Raw genomic sequence first — 10,249 nt, 5'->3', positions numbered from 1 at the left:
AAGAGAATACAAGGGAAGCTGCGAAGCCATCTGGGAATCTGCTTTAGCCACGTGTAAATCGCACACGTCCCTGCGGCTTCTCTCTCTGCACAGAGCAAAGCAGCGCCCAGAAGAGGCCAGGCAGAGCCGGGATGGCGGCGTGCAGCTGCATGGGGTGAGCCTGCGTGGGTGTGGGGCTGGGGCGGCACGGGACGGGGGGGACGCGGGGACCTGCCTGGTGCAGGTGTGGGGACAGCCCTGTGCAGGTGTGGGGCAGCCCCACGCAGGTGTGGGGGCACAGTGGTGGCGGGGGTGGAGGTGAGGGGAAGCGAGTGGGTGCCCCGAAGTGGGGCGCAGGAGCGGGCAGAGCTGGGGCAGAGCCGGGTCCCGCGAGGACGGATGCGGAGGTTGATGGAGCCGCTGCTGTGTCGGCTTGTGGGTGACAGCAGGGCCTGAGCAGGAGGAGGTGCTGTGGGGTGGAGGCAGAATGGGAAGTCCGGGAGGAACTGTGGGCAAAAGCTGATCAGGGGGTGGAAAAGGAGGAAACTGGAGGGAAGAATCGTGTGAAAAGTTGCAGGCAGTGGAAAAAAGCATCATGGAAGGCTAACATAGAAAGGCAGGGTAAAGTGAGGAGAGCTCGGATAAGATTTTAAAGGCACTTAATGATGCCTGGGGTGGGATTTGTGGCAAATAGCTAGATCTGAGCCAGCCTCCCTTTGTGGGGAGAAGCGGGCCCCTGCAGAGCACAGCGTATGTGACCTGCCTGCACAGCACGAGAAGAGCTGTGGCTGAGCAGCGCCGTGACTGTAAATGGAGTGAACTAGTATAGATGCAGTCATCTACACTGAACACGTCTAAAAATAGGTGAGATTAATTGCAGTCCCGAGGACAAAATGTTATAGTAAATGAATACAAACAATCTCATATTATCTAGCTGGGTGCATTCATGCTTCATCCGTGCATGTACATGCTGGAGGTATGCACCCAGGCACAGGGCTTGTGCACATTAGGTGCACGTGTGGACACCAGCACATACCTGGCTGGGATGTTCATGTCTCGTACCTTCTGCACAAAATTCCTCTGCACCTCAAACCCTGAAAAATTGGGCCATGATGCTGGAGCAGGCTGTAGTTCCTTAGATGTCTCCAGTTTGTATCATAAATCATTCTCAGGTGTCTTAAGGAAGAGCAAGGAGATGTGATGCAGTTTCAGGGGGCTGCCCCATTCATCCTGCTGACCCCATCCTCTCTGCTTCACTATGGAAGGGGCTGCAGGGTTAATCCAGACCCTCACCTGATAGTAACTCCGCTCTGCAGGCTGCCTTCACCAGGATGGGACTCCTGGCTGCCTGTGCCCGTGGTGTGGGGCTTACTTTGCTTTAACATGCACTGGGAGGCATCAGCATGGCAGGGAAGAGAGGTCCCCAGTCCCTGATGGTGCTCTTTGTCCCATACCACCTTGCCAGCCGTCCTGAAGGAGAGATAATTTCTCTTCCCCAGTGAGAGAACCAGTTAGGAAAGAATAACACAGCATCTCTGTGAGGACACCCATGGGACATGCCAAGGGAAAGCCAGGCGCACGCAGTTATTTCATGGGATCCCTCACACATGGACTGGGCTGGTGTGGATGGTCTGAGCAGGGCATGGATCTGGAGCGCGTCTGCATTGGAGGTGTCCTTTGGCCGCCCCAGCTGGCTCGCTGCAGCCCTACTCTCCTTCCCTGTCCCAGTCCCCGAGCTCATCCCCGTCTCCAAAATTAGGTCTGCAGGTCCCTTGCCTCATCTTTAAAACTCTCTGTGCAATTAACGTGCACAGCCACGTCCTTGGCAGAAAGCGTCCCCAAAGGATGGGCAGCAGGAGCAGGCACACGATTTGACTGTGGCTGGGTCTTGTGGTTATTTGCAGGAAAAGTTGTGAATGTGTCTCTCTGCAGCAAGAAGTGGCAGTTTGCTCATGGAGGTTGTGAGTCCCTGGTGCTACCTGAGCTTGCTCAGCCGTCTCCATTGTGGAAGAGAACAGTTTTAATCTAGTGAGAGTGACAATGGGCAGACGCTCCCAGTGCTTGCATCTGGTTAGTCGTAACTGAACTCTTTCACTGAGTCCTTTACTGCAGGCTGCTCATTCTCATGCTGTGCATTTCCTCTGCCTGCAAAAGCACTTAGGGAAGCTTGGATCCCCAAGTCACATATTCTCAATATTTATGCTCCCTGGATGATTTTCCAGGGAAGCTCTTAATCTTACAAGTCAAGAAAAGACGTGTATTTGTCAAAACTAATACTAGCAAGGTGCAGGGTTCTTCTCAGGTGGCAGATGGGTTAGAAAGCCTTATTTTTGAGGAGTTCATTTTGAAAGAGCTCCCTCCCTTCCTCTCTATGCTTTCATTTGCTTCTGTGTCCTGAGGTGTCAGAAGACAAGGGTTTCTAAGGGCTGATGTCCATCTTGAGATCACTTGCTGGCCATGCTCACAGGAGCAGCACAGAGGCAGCTGTCCCTGGATTTCCACATTTGTGTTAGCTGTTGAAACGTGTTTCTCACAAGAGCCACAAGGCACAAGGTATCACCCCACTAAGTTCTTTAAACCCGTTTGGAGGGGATTAGTAGAAACCCCATAAACCCATTTCTGATTACTGTAATAGTTTCCAGATTATTTTGTTTAGAAGCCTGTGTGAAACATTACTTCGTGCTTTCCTTGGTCAGCCCTCAGGCTGAAAGTGAAAAGGTCCCGGTAAGTGAAGACAGAGGTCAGGAGATACGTGTTTATACGTGGAGAAAGTTTATACGTGGGATTATTTAGCCTGCAAACTAATGGGCTTCAAGTGAAATATTTAAGATCATTGCGAAAACTCTTCCATTCCTTCCTTTCTACTTACTCTGTCTGGTAATAAGATGTATGGTTTGCATAACAAAATTGCAAGGATGTGCACACAGACCTGGAGAAGAAATTACTTGTCGGCTCTTCCCAAAGCCACCCTGGGGAACTCTGCTGTAAGATTCTCCAAGCCCACCCATGCCAAGGGGAGAAGGGGCCAGGGGAGCGCCTGAGCCACCTCCTCGCAGCTTTGCAGGTCGAGATACACAGCCACATGTGGGATTTCAGCAGCAGCCATAAGCTGATCATGTGGAAGGAACAGGACGGGATTTCTGCACTGTGTGGGTGGCATTGCACAACAATCTCCATGGCTGGTGGGCTGGGGCTGTCTTTGCAGCAAAGCTCCTCTCCACGCTCTGCTGATGGGGAGGGGGCTGCAGAGGCACTGTGTGGCCCATAGCAAAGGCCGGCAGCTTTCCGCGATGATGAAAGGCTGTGGTCCAAATGAGAAGGCAGCTCCTCATGCTGCTTCATCTGCTTCATCTTCCTGTGGAACAGGGACACAGCTGAGAGCAAACACACCAAATGGCGTTTGCTCCAATCTAGGCCACATAAACCATACTGCTCTCGTGGCTGAAACTCTGAGTAAGAGCATTTGCCCAGTTTGCTATTAAGTACAGCACCTGACAAAGTGAAAGCCTTAGGTTTTGTGACTCGTTAGACCTAACATCACAAATGATGAACCCCAGGTGCATCACGCAGACTAGCATTAGCCCCACGCAGCATCAGGTACTTTAGGAGCAGGACCCAAAAGGGTGCGTTTTTCCCCCCAAGTTGGTATGAGCTCCAGCCCGTGCTGTGCAAGGCTTGCAGCAATGCTGGGTGGCTGCTGTCAGGAGGGTGCATCAGCACTGCACCTCGGAGCATCCTGCACCGATGGGCTTGGGGGGCAAAGCCTTCCCTGATGTGAAGTCCCTACGCTTGAGCCCAGCTCCCACATTTACACCAGCTGAGGATCTGGCTGCCATCTCAAAGGATTACATAAATAACGCACAGCTTGAGCTATGTTAGAAAGCCCCACCCTTTTCCTGCTGCTTTAGTTAAGAGGGGCAGTGCTGCTTGTGATGCTTTTTTTGTAACAGAAAATGAAGAGAAATGTGGAAAAACAATGTAATAGGAGATTTGTTTTAAGGTATGTAGCTGGGCTTTTTGTCTAGGGAGGGGAAGAAGGTACGCTTCCTTCAGTAGGGGTGTTCATGTTGTGTTTGTTTAAGCAAGGAAGAGTGAAGTAGACCCAGAAATTATTATATATAACCTTAACTCTGGCTGTATCTAAGGAAGAATTTAATTGGAAGAGATTGTATGGGGTATCTGAATATTGCCTCGTTCCTGTATGGCATATTCAAATCAAAATGATTTTGTATGTAGGTGGCAGCTGACTAGCTGGTAGCCTGATGTTTTGGTAGGGCTGGTCCTCGCACAACCTCCTGGCTGAGGTGTGTTCTTTAGCGTCCGGAGTGGTTCAGCTTCCAGGGAGTGAGGGAGCACAGCTGGACTGATGTGGTGAGGCCAGGTGGTGGGTTGTAAGGCTGGAGCAAGAAGAGCCATGGGGATCATGTGGACCCCATGTGGGTAAGTAACCACAGCAGCCATGCTTGGTGCCCTCTCAAGCCAAGAGATCTCAGCACCTCTGTCAGAAGCCGTGCAGCGTGATGGCCAAGGTGGCCTTCCCCTTTGGAACTTCACATTGACTGGCTCTCCATCCACTCCTCTTAAATGTGTTTTTTGTCTTTGAATTTTTTAATCCATCTATTTCTTCTCTCGAGCTTCTGTACTTTCTCCAGTTACGTCAAACACTGCTATGGCAAAGCCTTTAAAAGTGTGTTTAGGACTATAGGTTCCCCGGGTTTCTGCATACTATGTGGGCATACTGAGCAGCGCTAGTCCTGGGTCCTCAGGTGGTTTGTGTATGGCAGCGTGTTGCCCTCTCGGCACAGGGATTTCAGTCCTGCTCTGTATGAGGAGGGAAACTGTGCTGGAACTTCACCAAGTGACCCAGAGATTGCTATGAAGTCTTTACAGAAATTCAGTTGAACCTGGCTGCTGGGAACGTCTCAGGACTGAAATGAGAGTTCTGTGGGATAGGTCTGAAGCACATCAGCGGGGCTTTTGAGCAGTGGTTAGTCCGTCATATGCCCTCACACGGGAGCTGTGCCCCAGCTTCCAGTCCACAGGCCTGCATGCTTCATGTGTCTGGCCTGGAAAAAGCAGGATTTGCCAGTACAGTTGGGTGATGGGTAGGTATTGGTGCAGGAGATGTTTTGAAGGGTGAAACTGATATGCCAGCACCAGAACAAGGAGCTGATGGGCTGGAGATAGCGGGCGGCACAGCCAATGTGCAGCCCCAGGTGGTCTTGGGGACCAACACGCATCATTATTTATCAGGGAAGGGCTTTACTGGGACCTCACTGCCTGCGTTCTGACACCCGTGTGTTCACTCTTGTTCCTTAACGTTTTTTCTCATGATTAGGGTAGCCCACGCAGCCCTGTTGGATGCTGCTGTGTGTTGTGTACCACTGGGCTTCGTGGCCCCGTGGGAAGGGATGTACTCCCCACCCTCGGCTTCTTCTCTGTCGGAGCTCAGGCAAGCAGTTGTCTTTTGCTTCCTTAGTCCAGCAAAACATGTTCCTCCCAGGTGGGCTCTCTGACCTTGCTGGCTGACCGCCCTGGTGTTTCTGTCTGTGCCAGGAGTTCCACAGAAATTCCCCACTCTTCCTGTACTGGGATTTTCTCCTCCAACAGGCAGGACTGGCTCTTTTCAGCATCCCGTCAGTTCCATTGCCCGCACATAGCCAGCACAGGATGACTGGCTGTTTGCTGCTGGGATAGGCAGCCCCAGGCTCTGCTCTGGAGAGAAGCAGCATTTCTAATCCTGCAAGAGTTTCATCCCTTTCAATCGAGGGTCTGTACAGCTCCTTGCAGTGATTAGCTCTGTGAATGACAATAATGTGTAATTTGGCTAGTGCCGGGTCTTCTCTTTCAAGGATCCCCTCCTGAAGTAGCTGCTGAAGGAGCAAATAGGTGAGGTCAGACATAAAAGCAGATGTTGTAGGAGTGCATGGCCACAGAGATGGGCATTGCCTTGCGCTGTGCAAGGGGAGTCCTTAACCTCTCATGCAAGGAGAGAGAAGCAGTAAGTTTCCTTCTTCTGGTGGCAGCTTGCCAAGGTGAGCAGGTTAGTACTGATAAAAACATCTTTCTGTCTGCAGCCCACAAACTGGGGCAGATGGGTTTCCTCTTCAGATTTGCATTTCTCTTGCAGCCCCTTTCAGCTGGCCTGGGGTGCAGTAATGTGCAGGGGGAAGAGCCCTTGCAAGGTTAACTGTGAGTGACTTGGGGAGGAGCAGGAGCACGAGTGCGCACAGCCAGGCGCACACGCAAAACGCAGAAGCCTCACGTTCTGTGACAGAAGGCGAGCGGTGTTTCTTGGCATGGCGTTGCTCTCGCCGCACAGCTGCTAAGTGTGCTGCAGGCACAGGGGGTGGCAGGAATAGGCTCGCCAACATGTATGGCACACGTGTGCTGCAGCACACACGGGCAGCACATCTGCACATGCAGTGGCCACTGTTGTAGCTAGTGACTGGACCTTCAGAGCCAGAAATGTGAGCGTTATGTCTGGGATGAAGAATATGATTTGAGAAGGGGTTTATGTGTCCTTTGTGCTGTGGTGCGAGGTGTGGATGGGGCCAAGAGCTTTTGCATCCAAGTGAGCAGACTCCTCCCCGTCAGCTCCTGCTCTATGGCACCAGTGCTTCCACACACATGTTGGCAGTGCCAGTGTTGTATTTACACCATGTGGACACAATTAAAAACTTCTTTCAGTTTTCCCTCTTGTCCTTACTGGAAAGCAAAACTCTTACCAAAATTTAAATGAAGTTTTTTTCCAAAAAAGGACTATTTAAAAAAAAAAGAGGTCTTTAGGATTTGATCCACTATGAAGGTTGCTTTTGCTTTTAGTCTCACAGAAATTACAAACATCCCTAGTTGCTCTAATAGTTGAGGTCAGAATAGAAACAAGGTGTTTATGGGGTGGGGGGAGTGAGAAAGAGCTGGTGAATCTTTAAACCCCGCAGCACCTCTGTGGCTCTCGCCAACAAAACCTGACACAAAAAGCCTGCTCATTAAGATGGCTAGTCATGTACCAGCCTTGCAGAGGCGTGGGTGGCATTCATTACAAACCCTGAAGCTAGGCAGTGTGTCCTGCGTCGTGTCTCATGGCAGCCTGGGTAAGGCTGGTGTGCTGGGTACACAGGGATGCTCTGCTGCAGGGACCCGTCTGGGGGGGCTCAGGCCGTTAGGCTGGGAGGTACGGTACCCCCATGGGTGCGGGACATCCCGCACCGCGAGCATCTGCCCGGTTAGCAGTAAGAAGTCTCCATCTAGGCTTTCTGGATGGTTTGCTCTCAAAGCTGGGATTACAGCCTGATGTTTCAACGGGTCTTGTTTTCTCAGAAGGGCTGGTAGGAGCAGTCAGGTGTCTACAAATGTGCTGTGGCACTGAAGGCAGCCTGGGATGGGAATTGTTTCATCCTTTGGAGGATGCTCAGTGCCAAACCCACAGCCTGCGGCAGGTCTGCATCTCCATAGCCTTCTCCCTTTGCTGTTCTCCCTGTTCCTGTGGCAGTTCCAGCACCACAGTTGCGGCAGCCTGACTGTGACCTCTGCGGCCCCGTGCCCACCCCTGGGGAAGCATCGGACGCAGCCCTGGGCGGTGGGTGGCTGGGGATGGAAGTAGCCAGGCACAGGGGTCCGACAGCAGCTGCACTGGAGGTGGGGCTTTGCTCTGAAGAGCCACAGTGTGAAGCTGGTCTGGCTAGCTTCACCTGCTGCACCGTCACCAGAAGGGATGGCCGTGCCACCCTCCCAGTGCCTCTGTCCCATCCATGATGCCAAAGAGAAGGAAACTGCCCCAGGGGCAGATGTGTTGGGGCTTGGCTGTTGAGTGTGGTTGCTGCTACCAGGGGCCTAGCATTGCTTCGCTGGATTTGGATTTTTTTCCTAAATATTGCGCTAGTCCTTATTGTCCTTTTCCCTTCTCTAATCTTCTGTAATTGCTCTCATTGCCCTCTCTCCCCAGCAGGTCAATGCCATTAAATCCAGAGGGGCACTGGCAATGGGGGGCTCCGCAACCTCCTTAGGAAACTCCGGTCCTTTGGTGGAAGCAATTTCACTGCTTTTGTCAGTCGCTTCTGCCTGCAGCCATCAGAGGTGACTTGCGTCTCAGGGCTCAGTTTCTTTGCCTGCGAAATGCAGACGGCTTTATTAGATGTTGCGCATTTATACTATGTTTTGGTGGTAATAGATCATCTTTTCATCTCTTTTATTGTACAGGATGTACCACAAACAGGCCCCGATTCCTGTTTACTTTAAACGTTATCGCAGCATTACTACACGCGCTTTCCTGATTATTTCTCCTCCTCTGCCACAGGCCTTCCAGGCTTTTAAATATTTCTTATTTATACATCACACAAGTCCAAGATTAGATTATAAAATCAATATGGTAAGGAGAACTGAAATACAAACCTTTCCAACAGAAAAGAGCTTGTTGTAATTTTTTTGTCCAGATAAGTGAGGAGGTGGGTATGGCCCCACCGTGACTGCAAGCACTGGAGAAGCTGCCCTCCTTTTGGGGAGCCCCTGGGGGGGTGAAAGTAGAGCTTCCCAGCACCTTCTCCTGGCTGATTTGGGCCCCTCCCCTCTGTATTTTTGTTTAAATGAGACCCACCAGGCTCTCAGCACTCCTTTTTGTGCGTGTGTTTGTGGCTGTGACAAGTGTCTGGGGCAGGTGTGAGAGTTCTTTTGAGTTGTGGGCTGCAGCCCCCCAGCTGAGGATAGCGAACACTTCCAGGGCTCACGGCTCTGTGGGAGTAGTCATGCCCAGGCATCCTTGACAGCATCCCTGCTGGGCAGTCAAAGCGCACCCCGTTTTAGAAATTATGAAGGCTTGGCGGAGAGGTCAGCATTTCCTTAAGCACCCGTTTACTTTGGATATCTCTGTTTTGTAACCCCTTTTGAGACGGGCAGGGCTGAAGAGCAGCTATTGATTTGGACAGTGCTCGGTGCTCATAAACACTGCCTGATGGGTCTGAGCCTTCCACACTCCAGTGTAGTGACCCTGAGGGGAAAAAATGCTTGCTTCGGTGAGTGTATCCAGTGCCTGCGATCGGTTTGAGTACTGTTCAGAGCTCCCCTTTGCTCACTTCTCAGCCCCCAGACTACGCCACAGTCTCCCAGGCACACGTGGCTCTCCGTCAGGCAGCCTTTAACATGACTAACTCATTTTTAGTCTTTGTTTTATTTATGACTGTAAAGTATGTTTCTTCCAGTCCAGCAGAAAACAAGTCGATGTAGAAAACAATATGCGATTCAGTTTGCAGTGGTGCATCTAATTTACAGGAACCGGCTCCTCCGTACAGTACATGCTGTGAAATAGCCTTGGCGCTGGCTGGACAAACAGAGGTGACTAAGCAATCGGATTGATTTATGGCAATAGCCTTCACAGAAGATCCGGGAAACCTCTGGGAAATCTGCGTATAGCTTAAGGAATTGCCACCTGCAAATTATAAAGCCTCCTGGGCACAGCAGAGACCTGCCGTCAGAGCCTGAGGAGCGAAACATGGGGCAGGAGAGCACCTAGTTACTCTGGGACTGCTTCTCCTGGAGTTCACCCTGTGTTTGGCTGCCAGCGGGTGAGGGAAGAGCCTTTCCTGGCAGGATTGCGATGCAGGGGCACCTGAGGCGAGCCAGTGACGATGGGCTGTTGTGGGAATTCCTGTCACAGGTAGGGTTGTTGGGGTGGACGGGGAGGAGTGATTGATTGGTGCTTGGAAATCACTTGAAAAGATCACTTTAGGATTTGGTCCACTATGAAATCACACACACACAAAAAAAAATTGGTGGTTGAGGCATGGCTGATTCTCTGTGGCAGAGAGATGGGAGAAGAGGGAGGTTTGGATGGATGGGGTGCATGAGTGCCACAGAGCAGGGTGGTGGGGGAGGACAGAGGGCTGGTTTCAGGGGTGCAAGTGCCTGCGTTCCTTGGAAATGAGTGGGACTTGAGGATGCTCATGCCCATGGCGGTGCAGTATTTTGTGGCAGGCAAACTGTGGGCTGCTGGCTATAGGCAGGTGCAGAGAATAAGGAGGCAAAGTCATTTTGATTTGACTTACCCTCATGATAAAAAGGCCATCGATCAGAAAAGGAAATATTTGTGCAGTCTCTGAACACGAGCTGTGGTGTCTCTGTGGCTGCCATCAGACTTCAGGTTTGGTTTTCCTTTTGCCTAACCCACTTGCGTCCTCAGAAGGGCGTCCCACAGCCCCACCACCCCACAATTACGGTTTTACTGGCTCGAGCTGCAGAGAGATTTCTTGTTCTCAGTGGCAGTCGAGATTCATTGAGC

The 10,249-nt window shown here is 51.4% G+C and overlaps 1 protein-coding gene and 1 long non-coding RNA gene across 2 annotated transcripts in view; both read left to right on the top strand.

The window, feature by feature from the left end:
• ITPKB (inositol-trisphosphate 3-kinase B) overlaps window positions 1-10,249 on the top strand; it is a 72,854-nt gene that overhangs the window by 22,287 nt on the left and 40,318 nt on the right. The gene's annotated exons all lie outside the window — the stretch shown is intronic.
• LOC308071984 overlaps window positions 1-10,249 on the top strand; it is a 50,895-nt gene that overhangs the window by 16,600 nt on the left and 24,046 nt on the right. The window contains exon 2 of the long non-coding RNA XR_013931454.1: window positions 94-154. This is a non-coding gene — a long non-coding RNA (uncharacterized lncRNA). The remainder of the gene's footprint in view (window positions 1-93; window positions 155-10,249) is intronic.

Source organism: Falco punctatus (genome assembly GCF_963210335.1).
Source record: "Falco punctatus genome assembly, chromosome: 12".
Taxonomy (NCBI): domain Eukaryota; kingdom Metazoa; phylum Chordata; class Aves; order Falconiformes; family Falconidae; genus Falco; species Falco punctatus.
The sequence above is the reverse complement of the archived record's forward strand: the minus strand, read 5'-3'. Positions and strand labels throughout refer to the sequence as shown.